Source organism: Bactrocera oleae, chromosome 3, assembly GCF_042242935.1.
Source record: "Bactrocera oleae isolate idBacOlea1 chromosome 3, idBacOlea1, whole genome shotgun sequence".
Classification (NCBI taxonomy): Eukaryota; Metazoa; Arthropoda; class Insecta; order Diptera; family Tephritidae; genus Bactrocera; species Bactrocera oleae.
In genome coordinates, this window is record NC_091537.1 from 23,896,065 (window position 1) to 23,912,506 (window position 16,442).

Here is a 16,442-nt window from a genome sequence, read left to right on the forward strand (position 1 = left end):
GCTCAGCACGGAAGCAGCTTGCAAACAACCGCTGGCATTGTGTGAATGCAGAAGTCATCAACGAAGCCATTCGCGGAAGCAGAAATAAGGCACAGAGTACTTGCAATACCCATGATAACGGTAGAAAACCGCAAACGTTGCTAAAACTCCCACGACAACGCAGGCGGCAACATGCAACTCAGACCAATCGCATATCATTTGCAGCCTCAAATAAATACACGAAAAATAAACGAAAATAAAACAAAAAAAACAACAAATTCGCAATGACTTCAAAAATCGACAACAAAAAATATTATGTGAACAAAAAGAAGGAAGTAGATAAGAAAATTTCAGCACAGAAAGTGCTGCGACGCGCATAAATCAGCGTAAATGTGCCACAAATGTCAGCAAGCCGACCCGATTGCAACATAGTTGCACGCGGTTCCTACACACACATTCATGCAGACAGATTTAGTCAACAATAGCTCGCGACATCTGGTGCAACTTAGAAATATTGTGCAACAAAACTGCAAGCCGCTTTCACTACTTTCCGCATTTATTACTTGACTTAGGAGCGGGAGTCTGCTTAGAAGGCAGCAAAGAGCATGCGGCAGCAATGTGAAGTAACGGCAACAATGCATTCGAGTTGAGTGACAACAGCAAATGTCACGAAGTAACAAATTGTTGCAACATGCAGAATGCACGGAGCATTGTTGTGCAGATTAACTTATCATTGCAGTGAATTTGCAACAAGGGAAGCAGCTGGAGCATGTGGTGCATTTGGAAGAAGTTGTAAGTAGTTTGTAGGAACTTAAAAAATATAAAACGAAAATGACATTGCGCAAGAAGTTGCTTGAAGAACGAATTGAAAAGAGAAAGAGCAAATGCTGTGATGAACTTACGCAACAAAGCCTTAACGTGCTTGGCGTCTGAATAAAAGTTTGGCAAAATGTTAAGCAGTTCTGTTCACAACAACACTAGCATTTGAATGCGCCCTTAAATTCACAACTCATGCCTAGAATAAAAGAGAACATAATTTTTCACTATTATAAATTGGTGGAAATTCGAGAAAACTAATTAGAGATCTACCATATCTTTAAACCAATGTAACACGCATATATATAAATATGCATGGGAGCCTTTTTAAAAAACCTTTTTTCTGAATTATATGTTTATTCTTCGATGCTTTTTCTCGGCTTAAAGTTTTATAGTCGAATGATCTGCCATTCATATCTCTGAAGAAGGGAACATATACAATTGGCGACGATGCCGCTCTCTCTCTGCTTTTATATGGACCCTGTGAGAAAATGTGGATTACCCGACTGCTTTCATGTTTTTTCAGAAATTTCCATGTGACAGGCATACCAATCTACGCAATCAGGTCTTCAGCAAGCTAGGAGAAGCAACTTTTATAGTGAAACTGACTTCTGATGGTTGTAAATTCGGGTCCATTATGATTACGAAAACCCAGAAACCTGAGAACGTCAAAATTGCTCTTACATACTGTCTCGCACCACTTTGTAGAAACTGATGTTTCTGATAGCGTGTAAAATATTCCATAGTAACACATTTCGTTTAAAGCATTCTTTATTTTAATTATAATTGGTTTAGGTAAATAGAAGGAATTTTTTTCTATTTATTATTTGAATGATTATTTCTCTTAAAAAACAATCCACTGAAAGTCAAGCACTGCCTCTTTTGTCAGGCACTTACCGTTAGTGTTATGCAAACAAGTATCCAAACTATTGATTTTTATTTGCATTATTAAATATAATTTTAGTTGCGAAATGCCGTTCTTATATAATATAATAGCTGCCTACAAGCTACGAAAGCCTATCTAAGCGAACCATCGACAGCCGCGATGGTTTAATTGACAACGTAATTCTTTATCGAGCCAAAATCGTCTGCGCCCACACCAAATCACTAGCCATTCACTCAGCATTATTAAAAACAAAAACAAACAAAATATATATGTATATCTTCTTGCGTGTTGCGGCCCACAAGTGTCTTGATTTTGCCACAAAGCGCCCAAAAGCTGTTGACAACTTTGCCATTCCGTTAGATTTGTCTGTGGCTGTTGTTTGGTGTGACATGCGGCAGATTTGCGAGGGTACGAATAATTTTGTAAATAAAAAGAGATATACTTGAACATACAAGTATATACTATGGATACTAGATTTGGTAATACTATGGTATTCGGGATTTTTTGAAATGGGGTGCTTGGTATATCTCAATATTGTCCAAAGGTTTCGTCAAAGAAATACTCGCGAAATTCCGAGATTAATCAGTTATTTGTATTATAAGTATGTTTATTGAAAATCCTTATAATATCTCCCATAGCCTCATTGACGAACCGGGTTTCAATCTGTTCTTCTCTCAAATTGAGATTTCGATAGTTTAATCCCGTTACTTTTTATAGACTTAACAGGATATATTAACTTTGCCACTGAGTTTGTAACACCCTAATGCAACCGTCGATATATATACAAATGATCAGTAGGACAAGCTAAACCGATTTAGCTATTTACGTCTGTCTGTTTTGTCTGAAATTTTGCACGACGCTTCTGGTCGATCGCCTGCTTCAAGCGGTCCAGTTGTTCGCAGTAGATGGTAGAATTAAGCGTCTGGCCATATGGGAGCAGCTCATAGTGGATGATTCCCTTCCAATCCCACCAAACACACAGCAAAACCTTCCTGGCCGTCAATCCCGGCTTGGCCACTGTTTGGGATGATTCACCGGCCTTCGACCACGACCGTTTTCGCTTGATATTGTCGTATGTGATCCATTTTTCGTCGCCAGTCACCATCCGCTTCAAGAATGGGACGAGTTCGTTCCGTTTCAGCAGCATATCGCAGGCGTTGATTCGGTCCAGAAGGTTTTTTTGCGCAAATTATGCGGCACCCAAACATCAAACTTTTTTTTGTATCCAGCCTTCTGCAGATGGTTCAAAATGGTTTGGTGACTAACTCCCATCTCCTGGGCGATGTCACGAGATGCCATATGCCGGTCTAACTCGATGTATTCCATGATTTGATCGGTATTTGTCGTCACAGGTCTTCCGCCGGCTGGCTTATCCATGGTGTCGTTTTCACCGGCTCTGAATCGTCGAAACCTTTCCTCCGCGGTTCGAAGTGATAGAGTACCATCCCCCAAAACATCATTAATCTCACGGAACGTTTCTCTAGCGGATTTGCCTTTAACGAAGGAAAACTTTAAAATAGCGCGAATTTCGGCGTTAGTGAACTCCATGTTTACACGTCTATAACTGGTGAACGCAATATCCAAACTAATCATGCATAGCGTTGTTTTGTAGGTTATGTCGAGACCTTTCAAATTATGTATAGTGTTGCCAGTTACGAGCTCTGTAGCGCTTTGTACATAGCCGCGAAATTCAAAAGATATTTGACAACCTTATATAAACAGATAGAGGGACAGACAGACGGACATGGCTAAAGCGAATGCTGATCATTTATACATAAATATTTTTGAAGGTCTCCGACGTTTCCTGTTAGGTGTTACAAACTTCGTGCCAAACTTAGGGTGTATTAAGTTCAGGGTATAAAAATATCAATAATATTAAATCACTGTAAATTCTTCTTAAATTGGTTGTACTTTGTAGAAGCCTCCTCAAGTCTCGATTGTTGTAAATTAATTTATCCTTTTACTTCATAACAACAATTAGACTTCAAAATAATTATATGCATTTCAAAATTGCTTTGTGAATCATAAAATTTGCAATTATGTGCACAAGTTTATCTCAATCGAAAAACATTAAAAAAAAAATCGGAAAATTAGACAAAACAAAAAAAAAAAATATTGTATACAAAAGACTAAATATAATACATTTTTGTAATGCTACAAAGCCATTTAATGAATGACTCTCAGACATGAAATAATGCGTTGCTTGAGACACATAAGAGATTGTATAAATATCTAACTTAATATGTCAATATGTATCTTGGGCTAATGTGGGCACTCCATTCGGTTTCTTTTCTCGTTTTTTCTTCCAAACAATGCAATGCCATTTTTGGAATCTTCACACCAAATTTAGATTTGCGTTTTATGAATCAAACACTTTCACTGCGCGACTGCACCTTTCTGAAAGCAAACGAAAAGTTCATAAACAACAACAATAATAAACAATGTGTAAAAGTGTCGAGGGCAGGCGAAAGAAAAGTGTAAATTAAGCAAAGGAGCGGATGCTTAAAATTAGATAAAAATTGTTGTACTTTAATTACAATCACAATTGTTGTTGTGCCACTGCTAACCCAGCCGATGTGCCGCAACCGAGCGTCATTAATTCATATAGCAAATATTCATTTGAAACTTTTAAGCCACTGTAGGCGAGCAAGGCAAAGCAGCAACCACGCGCATGAGCTCAAGGCGAACGGCCGTCATTTAAAGGCTGTCTGCGGCTCTCAAATTGATCCGGTGAAATGTTTTGATGTGTGGCCGAAATTTTTATTTGTTTTTTGCCATACCCACACCCCTGATATTGTTCCGGGCAATAGAGCAACAATTCAACGCACATTCGCTGATGGACGCAATAAAGCGAAATGCTTGGCATGCCAGATAAATAATAAAAAGAGACTCACGAACATTGTCGAAGGTGCTATAAAATATTAGGAACATAAAATTTTGAGAAAGTTTTTGAGTTAGAGCGTCTCTTTTATTGCTGTCATTTGGTCAAATTGTCTTATTGTCTTATTGTGCCATATTTAACATGTCTCACCTTTTCAGTCACATACATACTCGTACGTACATACAAGTATATGCATATGTAGTATAATTAGGTATAATTGACATGATGAATGTTGAAATAATATGGAAAAAAATGTTAAAAATTGTAAATGTAATTAATCTCTTAATATGAGATACTCAAAAAGGTAGATAGGTAGGTAGGATGGATGTCTGACGACGCACCTAGGCCTTTAGGAGACCCATTGTGAAACCACCGGGACTAAAATCAGCTCACTATATTATGTCTTCTCTGAACCACCCCGTGCTTCTGCTGAAGTTCGTCAGTGCAAAAAGGTTTACCTATGCAACCTCCGAACCACATTCTTCTTACACAAGCTGTATTGTACGCTTTCAATTTAAAAGACGGAAATGCGTCAAGTCCTTCCATACGTCAGTCCGAGTTGCTGCGAACGGCGCCGAATCGACTCTCCACGGTCTTCGTGTATACTCTTAGCTACGACCGCTATATTATTCACTAAATATATTCCTTGTGAACACACTTTTTGTCAGAACAAGAACGCTTTCTTTAATTGCTGTGATCTCGGCTTGAAAAACACTGCAGTGGTCTGGTAAACAGAAGGCGAATCTGGTATATAATTTTGTCAAAATACACCACCTTCCACTCGATTATCCAGTTTACACCTATCCGTAAAGATCCCTGTGTTCCTGCCCACCTCAACCCTTTGCCACTCATCTCTGAAAGGGAAGGCGAAATTGGTGACCGAATTTCAGTTAATTCTATATGATTTCGAAAATCTGTGGTATTGGGTAAAAACGGAAACTTAGAATACCTTACACACGACTAATAGGAAGGATTTCCGTCTAAGAGCTAACTTAGGTGCAAGTTGCTTACAGAACAAGTATGTGGGCAGTGACTGTAAAATAACGTTAAATGCCTGACTAATCGTTGTTCTAAGAGCTCCACTGATCCATATACATACTAGTTGCTCTTTGAGTTACCTGATGCGTTTTGTCCATTTGGGCCCCACCATCCTTTTACAGGTGTAAAGTGCTATAGCTGCTTTCTTTACCCTAGCTTCTAAGTTTGAGTTTTGGTTCCATTAAATATTCCTATCTAAAATTAGTTGTTTCACTCCTATTGTTAGCCTGGCAAAATTTATTAATTGCGGCATAACTACTGAAATTCTGAGTTTTCTAGTGAACAATACAAGCTCTGTCTTGCTAGCATTTAAATTAAGTCAGCACGATACGGCCTATTGTTTAATATTGATTGCATAAGGTTAGCGAGGGTATTGCGGAATTTATCTTTAACCGTAACCGCCACATCATCAGCTAAGGCTTTCTTTTCTAGATCTAACAAGATTTTATTCATTGTTAAGATCCAGAGAATTGAAGATAACACGCCTCTTTAAAGTGTACCTATCTGGACAGATCTTTAATCGCTGAAACTTCCAGCGTTGAAATTAGAAAAGTAAAGTATGTAGTTGTTATTTCTGCCTAGGCCCGGTTTAAATCCCAAATATAGAACTTTTAACGTTGAACACAGGGCGTTTGCAAACAAAAAATTGGGAAATAACGGACACCCTATTACATATATACATAAATGTCTTTTGTGCACTCTTTTTGTAAATACTTAAACTTCTTTTGGTTTTATTTTTCTACTCTTAAACTGGAATTCCCAGCGCTTCTTGCATGTCTGCAGCTTTAATTTCACATAAACTTTCCAAATTACCCAACCCAGCAGCAGATAAGCCAACAGGTTTTTGCAAAAATCACCTGCACATTAACTATCGAGCAAATCACAGCGAATCGCAATTACTTTAAACACGCATTTTTGTATTTGAGGCAAGTTTGAATAATAAATTTTATTATATTTTAACTATCTACATATTATATGTATGTATTTATAAATTTGCATCAAATATCCCAAGTGGAAAATGTGTTCAATGGGATCACACTTCTTATGGTATTTTTGAGCTTTCTATTATCTCCTCAAGGTCAGTCATTCTATGAGGGACTCGAACTGGTATAAAAATATTGGTTTCAAAACTCGTTAATGTGTTTGAAGTCTAAAGTTTCAAGAGTATGTTAAGCAATTCAATCTTGACAAGATAAAACGAGCAAATTATCAAAAAATGTTTTTATTATGTGATATATGAAAATATTTATTGCGGTACCAGTTTGTTGTAGCAGAAGTGCAGCGAAGCGTACTTTGTATTGGGAAGGAAAAATGGAAAGACTTGTTACATACAATTAATTCATAGCATCAAAAAATGTTATGAGAAACGAACAAAATACTTGACTTGACTACAAAAACACACATAACAAGCACATGCGAAACACTAATTATTGGAAAAAAGTAAAATTGTTATATTTGGTGCGTGAAGAATACTAAAAAGATATTCCAGACGCGCTTAGACCCAAAAAAGAGGTATGATTGCCATATCCATACTTTATTCACGTAACCGTCGTAGGTAAAGATGACTTTTTGGGCTCTTACTTTTAACTCAATCGTTTAAGAGTTAATTAAATCGAGGAAGACTGAGAAAACATAGTTATACAAAGCACCCACAAAGAACTAAAAAACACAAAACTCTTGTTTGGAACTATAGGATTCAAGGCGTATACCTACTTGTGTTGCAAGTCAGCATCGAATTTGATGAAATTTCCTTGTGGGTATTTAATGATTATATATTTAGATGAATGCATGCAACTGCTACGCCATCGTACGCACACCCAAATCCCGAGAAAAGATCAACTAAAGGTGTTTGTTTCCTACATATCCGGTTCTTCTGAGATGCAGCAGCAAGCAGAAAGTTCGAAGAGATTTCCAATAAATAAGGAGCGAAAATGTTGTGCTGCCCATTCAAGTAGAAATTCCACACAAATCATCTCCAACCAGTTCGTGTGGCTAATGCCACAACTCTTTGCACGAACATGTAATAAAATAAGGACAACAACAACTGGCAACAACAAAAACTATAAAAAAGCTGCAAACGAAAAAATACTTGCAACATCAAATTGGTTAACTAAGGTTTGGAGTTGTTAGCTCCTCGCTTGTTGATGGTCATTTAGAGTAATCAAAAGAACAAGCAACGGAGGGGTCATAAAGAAAACACGAACGTACAACACTGTAAAAGCAATCATCGTAAAAACCAGTTAAATTCACTTGTTTGTACTGGTGAATGTATACCGAGAAGTCGAATGCCCAAAAACAACAAATATTCCAACTTCTCAACCCGAGAGCACTTGTATTCCAGCTTGCTTCCAACGGTTACGCACAAATAAACCACGACGACCGTCGTCGTGGTTAAGTGAAGTTACCGGTTGACGACCTGCATGACGCTTTTGCATGCGAAACGCACACAGAAACCACACAAAATATGCTCATCAGTTGACTTTGTAAAAGCATATCTCACTAAATTTAATAGATATAGGGTATAACAATTTTTCAACTCTAAACAGTTTGCAATAAACTTTTTATACCCTGAACGGGGTGTGTTAAGTTTGCCACGAAGTTTGTAACACCCAGAAGGAAACGTCGGAGACCCTATAAAATATATATAGAAATGATCAGGATGATGATCTGAGTTGATTTAGCCATGTCCGTCTGTCTGTCTGTCCGTCTGTCTGTATATATACAAACTAGTCCCTCAGTTTTTAAGCTATCGATCTGAAATTTTGCACCTGTCTTTTTCTCACAAAGAAGCTACTCATTTGTCAGAACGACCGATATCGGACCACTATAGCATATAGCTGCCATACAAACTGGACAATCTGAATCAAGTGATTGTATGGGAAACTCTTTCATTTGTCGAGGTATCTTCACAAAATTCGGCACGGATTATTATTTAAGGCAACAATTTAATGTCCGAAGAAATTATTCAGATCGGGTGACTATAGCATATAGCTGCCATACAAACTGAACAATCGGAATGAAGTGCTTGTATGAAAAACTCTTTCATTTGACGAGGTATCTTCACGAAATTTGGCACGGATTATTATTTCAGGCAACAATTTAATCTCCGAAGAAATTGTATAGATCGAATCGCTATAGCATATAGCTGCCATACAAACTGGACAATCGGAATCAAGTTCATGTAAGGGGCCTTTGTATTTGTGAAGGGTATTATAGCTTCGGTGCAACCGAAGTTAATGTTTTTTCTTGTTTATTTACTTATTTTGTTTCTGCATTAATAATCGAATATAACTCTTTTGACAACTTGAATATATTCGAACTAATTCCTTTGAATTTCTCTTTTTACTACCCAAACCAGAGAGCTTAGAGTTTATGGAATTGGTATAGCTGATACCAGTGGCACACACCGATGGACTCTTATGAGGAACTGCATATTTTTAAACTTCAAACCGAGGTACTGGGTACTTTGTAGTATATACATAACAGATTTTTTTATACCCTGAACAAGGTAAATTAAAAGTTTGTAACACCCAGAAGGAAACTGCGGAGACCTTATAAAATATATATACGGGTATAAATGATAACCAAGACTTGCTGAGTCGACTTAGCCATTTCCGTCTGCCTGTTCGTCTGTCTGTGTACGATCCAGATATCAATCTGAAATTTTGCATACGTTCTTTTCTCCCCAATGAGCTACTCATTTGTCAGAATCGCGGATATATGACAAATGTAGCATATAGCTGTCATACACACTGAATGATCAAAATTATATCCATACATGAAAAACTTTTTTATTTAGAGATATCTTCAGGAAATTTGAATTTATTGTCAAGAGCAACTGCACTATCTCTGGAAAAATTGTTCAGATGAAATCACTGTAGCTGCCATACAAACTGACCGAACAAAATCAAGTTCTTGTATGAAATCATTTATATTTGTGAAGGGTATTATAATTTCGGGGCAGCAGTTTTTTTTATATTTTTGACTATTTAAATTTTGAGAAACTACTTATCATAGTTCATCACCATGTAAGTGAAATTTTGTATTTTCTAATTGCCTTAGGTTCATACCAGCTGATAGTACCAGTGGTATTATCAATGAAGAATTTACGGTATTTAATCTATTGAAAAAGGCTTACTTGTACCTCTACCATAATCGCCCTTATTGTGTCTATATATAAAAACAAATATTTCCACATACTCGTATTATTGAGTAATTTTTCGTGCCATATTCATAAACATTCGCACATAAGTATAAAGAGGAAATTCTGTGACAAATAGCAGTTTCAAATTTTCTTTGTTAAAGCTGAAAAACAACAATATGAATATTCCAACAATATCACGTGCCATCACATATTCGCATGACGTGCTCAATTTAGAAGTTTCTTGCCATAAAAATCAAATTTTATGCAAATTTAGCGGAATATTTTCAATCCACACAGAAGGTGGCTCATCAACTGAAAATCGGATGAGTGGGGGAGATGCTGATAATAATGGCGTGCATGAAGAATATTCAAATTTTACTCAATAAATTGAGGCAAAAAGGAGAGCAACATGCTGTCAAAAACGGTTACATCTATCTCCCTATCGCGAAAAATACATACGCATGTATACTGGATATATATACATATATATATATATCCTCGTATGTATATGTATAATATATTCAGCGGTTCCCTAGGAGTTTGTGCTGATATTACCTGTTTCAAAATACCTTTATATATGTGTATATATGTAAATAAGCAATCTAAACATCCCTTTCCAAGCTGTCGACACCTTTTGCCTGTCTACCGCAATGTCGATTGTAGCGGTGCGGCTATCCATTAAAAATGCAACTGGTCCGGTAAAAGTCCGAGATTAGTCGCAAAGGAACATGTGGCAATGGCACTTTTGATATTTAAATGGATGAAACTGTGACCTTCTGTTCGGCCAAGCCCTATGAAGAGACAAATTATATTATTTTAAACTCAAAAGGCCAGAATGACGTTGACCACAATCATTAGCATGGGGAAAGATCTCTCCGAGCCGTTCGATACCAGACATGGTTTTAGACAAGGTGATTTTTTCTCGTGCATCTTCTTCAATATAGTGCTGGAAAAAGTGATATGAGCCGCTAATCTGAACGGCAATGGCACTGTCTACTCTAAAAGAGCAATACTGTTAGGGTAAGCAGATGGTATTGACATCGTAGGCCTTAACAACAGACCCGTCATCGCAGGCTTTTATAGCCTAGAAAAAGAAGGGAAATTGGTTAGTCTTGTGGTGAATGAGGGCAAGACAAAGTACCCGGAGCCCACACAGATTCCTAGCGTCTTTGGAAGTACGACACTGTTGGCAGCTATACATTTTAGAAAGTGAATGACTTATATTTCGGAACCAGCATAACTTCCACCAACCATCTAAGCCTGGGGATCAAGCGCATAATAGCTCTTGTAAACGGGTGCTACTGTGGGATTGGTACTCAATTAAGAAGCAGATCCCTCTCTCGACGAACAAAAACAACGCTCTCTAAGTCTCTTGTCATCCCTGCCTTATTATACGGCGCAGAAACATGGATGATAACGAACCGAGATGAGGAAGTACTTGGAGCACTCCAGAGAACAGTTCTCCGGAATTCTGTTAGAGGCGTCGACGTGCGCGATGAGCATCGAAGAAGATGTGCATCGAGAAGAACTGCATGAACTCTACGGTAACATAGATATAGTTAAGCGCATAAAAATCCAACGAATGCACTGACTAGGTCATGTTATACCCATGGAAGACGATGCTCCAGCGAAAAGCTCCTTCGATTCGAGACCCATCCATCCAATTGAAGGACCAAATACAAAGAGACCTGTCTGTACTTGGGATGTGCAATTGGCGAAGTCTTGTGTTCTCAGCCCAGACCGACCCATAGTTGTAATGCTAAAGAAGAAAGGAAAGACTAATTAAAACCTAATTGCTTCTGAAAGATATGTTTTTGAGACCAATCCTTTCCCAATTGTATCCTATGGAGAGTACTCAGGATGTAATCTTTTAAAAAGCACTCATATTAACTTTTAAAAAGTACAGACATACTTTTTTCTAAACGTACATTCATATATATTTAAATATGAAAGTTACAGGTTAGTATACATTGACAACGAGGGCAATTTATGCCTTGTAAATGATTGGGAAAGGTTTCTATTACAGGTTGTCGTCATAAAGCAAGAACATGAGTAAAACGGTACATTTTAGGTTACACAAACATGTTCACAAATATTCAACGTCATATCACGCCACATTTGCATACAAATCATCAAAAGTCATTTTATGTGACTGCTATTATTAGCATATACTTATGTAGAGGGTGTTTTTTAGACGTGTGGTTTTCAATGAGGCAATACCTTTTATGAAGTTGGTCTCCAAACATTTGGTTTCGCACCACATATACTCTAGTGGATAATGCGCACCATCAGAGACGCCATATAGTGCGCTCCGAAAACGCTATTGCTACTGTGGAGTCTTCTTCGAGAAACTTCTAATGAGTCTGTACGTATGCCCATCCACTTTATGGACAATTTTTCGGAAGGATTGCGAGCTAACAAAATCCAACTCGTGCAAGAATTGGTTGAATGGATACGTTAAACAAAATTGTTAAAATTTGGAGTGATGGTAATCCACAAACCGTTAAATCTTCAAAAAGTTACTGCTTGCTATGCTCTGTGGACAGAAGAAATCATTGGTTCATATTTCTTCAAAAATGAAACCGTCATAATGTTACAGTCAATGGGATACGCTATAGAGCCATGATTATTAATTTTTCCGTGCCGGAATTCGAGGTTGTTGATGTGGACAACCTTTGGTTCCAACAAGATGGCGCTAAATGCCCTACAACCAGCGAAATCATCAACATATTGAAGGAAAGTTTTGCTATTAAACTGCTGGACTATTTTTCTACACAGATAATCCCTAAACGATTGACGCCTTGAAAGAGAATATTATTTGCGTCATTGCTGACATACGGCACAAAAAGTGGTCGAAAATTTGGTCTTTCGGCTGGAATTTATTCGAGCCAGCAACGGCGGTCACTTGGCGGAAATAATTTTTAAAATATAATGGCAAACCCCTTATTTATAATAAAGCTAAATTCTTGGCATAACCACATGTCTAAATAAACACCCTTTAGATGGTAAGCACAATTGCTGGTATACTTTAGTTTAAGCGTCAATTTAGCTTATCACTACATATGAGGAAACTTCATTTCACCTCAAAGTGCAAATCACTTTGCTACTTCACGTTTGTAAAAAAATGTTACCTGCCTTCTGCCAATTTTATGAATCACTTTATTTTATATTTATATGCGAAAATATATAAACAAACAAGTACTGATAAGCAATTTGCAACTTTATTTGTTGCCACTGAGCGTTGAGTTGATTAACAGCAATATCCTGTTCCATTCATATGAAATGCACACAACGCTTATCAATAAATACAAATGTATAGGGTGTATTTTTAGAGGTATACAAAAACAAAAAGCAAATAAAAATTAAGTGGTCAATTTTCTAGCTTAATTCTTCCTTTTTTTTTGGAAAGTTGGCATCTGCTCAGTCGTAGTCGGTTTATCCATCTCAATATGATCTCACGCGCTATGTGTCTTGTTGAACCATCGTTTGCTTTGACAGCTATTCCTGGAAAATTTTATACATCTAAAAACAGACCTACTATATACATTAATGTTCATATATCTACATGGACTATACATACCGAGGTATGTTGCTGAATATTTTCGCGAACTGATAAGATCTGATAAGATTTCTTCTACGACTAAAAGCCGGCAAGCGAAATCACATATGCGTGTGAGTTGTTTTATACAATTATAGAATGGTAACAAAACGAAAATAAATTGAACTAGGAAATATTACAAATACATTTGTGTGGCACATATACGAATGTAAATTTGAATCAAACTCATCAGTTTTACCTATAACGACACATATATGTATCTCTAGGTAACCAATACATACATACTATATATATTTATATAAACTATATAGCCACATATGTGTTTTAACTTATACATATATATCGTTTAAGGTGAGAAATAATTGTATTCGGTATACCATAGAGGGGGTTCTGTAACATGCATTTTACTATTAGCGCTTCAGCTTTTGAAAATAATATCTAAAAATATATAACATATTACTGTAGTGTTATGTTAGAGTATGAAGACAGACATGAAGGTAGGTTGTTGTCTAGAAAATATCCGGTGAAGCTCCAGAGTCTAAAATATTAAAGAAGATAAAATACAACAGCAGAACCAACAGAGTTATATAAAACTAGTTTTGTGTGATTCTTATGAATATTACGAAGTGTACCTACAGCAAATGAGTAGAAATTTTACTACGTATTTTTTTTTTTTTAGGAAAGAAAAATAGCTTTAGATACAATAAAAAAGAGTATAAATAAATAATAATATAATATAAAAAATAATAGAATTATTTAGTGAAAGTAATTATATATGCAGTTCTGCATATACCTAAGTGATATGATTCGACGACTGATACTGACTTACCTCTAAAAATTAAAACTTTTGTGGCCGAAAAAGGTGCTGAAAGAAATAAATAAATTGTTAATAAATAATCAACTTAGGATAATAACATAAAAGTTAGAAGATAAGTTAAACTTGTACTTGTACAAAACAATTCTAGAATATCTACAATGACTCAACTGGTTTCATAAGCAAATGCGATAATTGAAATTAGCAAGAATAAAACATGTTTCCATTCTATCAGTTCACAGAATTTAGTTATTAACACTCAATAGAAATGCATAAAATTAACATAACAATAAATTGCTTTTATAATGATGTTGAATACACTGCAAATCTACTTTCTCCATTCCATTTTGTATAAAATTACTGATTAAATTACTGATCAAGGAGTTTCATAATAAACTTATTTACGGTTTTGGTTTTAATCCTTATTCAGTAAATTCCATAAAAAGCTGTAGAGTGTGAAAAATTCCACATATACATTGAAATATTTGAATGGATCAAAGTGATAGAAACCGGTGTTTAATGCCTAACACACCAACAAATTCGATTGATTAATAATACATGCAACCAACAAGCAGAGAGTTAATCGCTTGACCATACAAGTGGTTTTATTGTATGTGAAAGCCATCTACACATTCAGGCAACTATATTAGCAAAGATAGTTAAGTAAATAACAAATATTAAAAAACAAAAACAATAAAAGACGTTAACTTCGGTTGCACTAACGCTATAATACCCCTCACAGGTGCATTTTTATAGCACAAAAGGGTAGAAAAAGATCTTTATTCTGATTTTTATCGTTCAGCTTGGATGGCAGCTATAAGCTTTAAGATTATAGCAATGCCTAAATAATAATCTATGCCAAGTTTCATGAAGATACCTTGACAAGAGTTTTCCATGCAAGCACTTGATTTTAATCGTTCAGTTTGTACAAATGAGCGGCTTCTTGGTAAGAATCGGACGGATGTAAAATTTCAGATCGATGTTTCAAAAAATTAGTTCGCATATATGACATGGCATGGACATGACTACTCTTCTCATCACGCTGATCATCTATATATGTATTAATATGTTTTATAGGATCTCCAACGTTTCCTTCTGGGTTTTAGAAAACTTGAAAAGTTTATGGCAACCTTAATATATCCTGTTCAGGGTATAAAATTATAAAATTTTATTTGCATATGTTGGTAAATCCAAAGATATTTTAAATCGTTTAAAGCTGGTAAGCGCTTTCATCAAATTAAATATATGATAGCCGTCTTCGATACGCCATTTCTCTGCTCGCTTCTGCTCTCTTGTCAAAAAAATTACATGTAAAAGCAAAAAAGTTGTCGAGTTGAATTCGTACAAGAAAGTATACCTACCGTACCGTAAGAATACCTCATTAAAGTGGAATAGCCGCGATCTTCAGTGCTACCAAGTTTTGTCTTGCATAATTTAGATCAGTTTTACTATCATGAATGGTTGAAATGACAAATGAAAAAATAAATTCCTTTTTTTTATACTCTCGCAACCTGTTGCTACAGAGTACAATAGTTTTGTTCACCTAACGGTTGTTTGTATCACCTAAAACTAATCGAGTTAGATATAGGGTTATATATATATAAATGATCAGGATGAAGAGACGAGTTGAAATCCGGGTGACTGTCTGTCCGTCCGTCCGTCCGTCCGTGCAAGCTCTAACTTGAGTAAAAATTTAAAAAATATCTTTATAAAACTTGGTAGACATGTTTCTTGGTACTGTGAGACGGTTGGATTGCAGATGGGCGTAATCGAATCACTGCCACGCCCACAAAACGCCATTAATCAAAAACAAATAAATTGCCATAACTAAGCTCCGTAATAAGATACAAGACTGTTATTTGGTACACAGGATCACATTAGAGAGGAGCATCTGCAGTTAAAAAATTTTTTTAAGTGGGCGTAGTCCCGCTCTAATAGGTTTAATATGCATATCTCCTAACAAAATTCATTGGAAGCAAATGTTTTTAGAATCACTACCTACAGTGTGAAAATAGTGGAAATCGGGTGGCAACTCCGCCCACTTTCCATATAACAGTACTGTTAAAAACTACTAAAAGCGCGATAAATCAAGCACTAAACACGCCAGAGACATTAAATTTTATCTCTGGGATGGTTTGAGATGACTTTATAGGAATCGCGTTCGATATTAGTCCGTGGGCGCCACCCACTTTTAACCGATTTCAACCAAATTCGGTGTATAACGTTCTTTTTATATTTCTATGTCATAGTGCTAAAATGGGTGAAATCGGACTACAACCACGCCTATTTCCCATATAACACCATTTTTAATTCCATCTAATTCTT

General features: G+C 36.3%; 1 protein-coding gene across 4 annotated transcripts in view; it reads right to left on the reverse strand.

Moving 5' to 3' along the window:
• Positions 1–16,442, reverse strand: part of MESR3 (misexpression suppressor of ras 3) — a 126,374-nt gene that overhangs the window by 52,909 nt on the left and 57,023 nt on the right. For 2 of the 4 annotated variants that reach the window (XM_070106283.1, XM_036373295.2), the window contains exon 4: positions 14,133–14,168. The exons of 1 other annotated variant lie outside the window; for it this stretch is intronic. The gene's annotated coding sequence lies outside the window, so the exon portion shown is untranslated. Of the gene's footprint in view, positions 1–13,822; positions 13,842–14,132; positions 14,169–16,442 lie in introns of those variants that run through there. One more of the 4 variants, XR_011395072.1, reaches the window with a different exon arrangement.